Here is a 1767-nt window from a genome sequence, read left to right on the forward strand (position 1 = left end):
ACAAAGGTATTTTCCAGAGTAAAAATCCCATTTTCTGAATCCTTAGTTAATACAGGCATGCTTTTACAAATAAATTAGAAATTAACAAATTGATAGAGCTAATTGCTTCCACTGAATTCTCCCTCATCCTTTAATAAATATAGTGCCTAAATATATATATATATTTGGAAGTTGGTATCTTTAAAATATAAATACACAGGGTCCTCAAACAGCATGCTTTAGAGGAAATATGTTGTAACCAATTTATTCGGATGGGATTCGATTGTTGCTTCTACCATATGTTCTAAGATTGACACTTTGGTGTAGTATCCTCTCTGCATTTTAACAGAATGCTAAACATTTTGCTTCTTTAGAGAGAGGAAACATTCTGCAACTGAGGGAGATACTTAAATTAGTAAGTATTCTAGCATGGATACTACTACTTTGTGCAAGCAGGATTTTCTTCAGAACAATTAATTTTAGTACCTTCTAAAAAAAAAGAAAATTAAAAAAAAAAAAATCACAGGGCTTTTTCTTTCCCAGAAGATTAATGCAGCTGATCTGTCCTCTATAACTTCCATTAAGATGCAGAAAGAAACCATGGGTACAACGAAAAAGGATCATTACATTAAGTAACGTACAAAGGCAGAGAGTGAAAAATTAAGACTTTGGCTCAAAACCCCACCAAATGAAACGACTGGCTCACCTTTTCAGACCTTCAGCTCTCTAAGAACACGGTGTGGTAGATAAGGTAGGTGTTTCCCAGCAAATCCAGTAGAGCTGCGGAGTTCAGCGAGCCGGAGGCAGAGAAAACTGACAATCTGCATGTGCTCCGGAATACGGCAACTTACTATCACTGTAACTTAAGGAAAGGGGAGGAGACTGTCAGCCCAGCTCGGAAAAAAATAAAAACACATCAGAGGAGAGGAGAAAGAGGAGCTTCTGGAATATTGATTAGTCCTGGCACAGTGAAAGCAGAGTCACTTTCTTTGTTTTTCCTTTTAGGCCACTTTCACGCTTTGTCAGTTCAGCTTCGTTAGAAATGCAAAATCAGAACCCAGGAAGGACGGAAGGATCAGACACACATACACAGAGCAAGGGAGGCTGGAGTGCTTCTTCATCAGATATTCCAGGCTGGAAATCTAAAAAGCCCAAACATAATTAAATATTTTAATTATATTTATAAACATATGCTTTTTTAAATAACTGGTGAAATACATGAGTTTTTCTACAGAAACATGGTGTGAGGCTATCACTTATTTTCTAATTCCTACAGGTAGTCATTCATGATCTACTCTTCCCAGGGTCAGGAACCAGACATATCTTTCAGAAGCAAGTGGAACATTATCAAAAATAGAGAAAAACACAATCAGCTAGAATTCTTTGTATGTTTCTTGTAGATATTCAGAACACATGATGAGGCTTGCCTCTTGTTTGGCAATTTAATCTCCTTGGTATTAAGCCCCATTCAGCCTGTTTCAATAGCATGGAATGAGTGATGAAGGAAAAAGCATAAAAAATCCACTTTTGAGATATGTGGCCTGCAGGTTTTTTAACATTTAATAGTTTGTACTATTGAAAAAATATTTGCAGAGGAGAGTCTGCGGAATTGCCAAAGACCTTTTCACTTTTTGGAGCAACACCTTTGTTTTAAATGTTGGCAAAGTCAGTTTAGTACATTCAATTATTATATCTCAGTACATCTTTCAAGAGCTTTTTAAGTGTATGCCATTGTAAGATGAACAAATAGTCTAAAAGGAAAATTATAGAAACATATGTTAAATATAT

The sequence above is a fragment of the Merops nubicus genome, unplaced genomic scaffold (genome assembly GCF_000691845.1).
Source record: "Merops nubicus isolate BGI_N331 unplaced genomic scaffold, ASM69184v1 scaffold33248, whole genome shotgun sequence".
Lineage (NCBI taxonomy): Eukaryota > Metazoa > Chordata > Aves > Coraciiformes > Meropidae > Merops > Merops nubicus.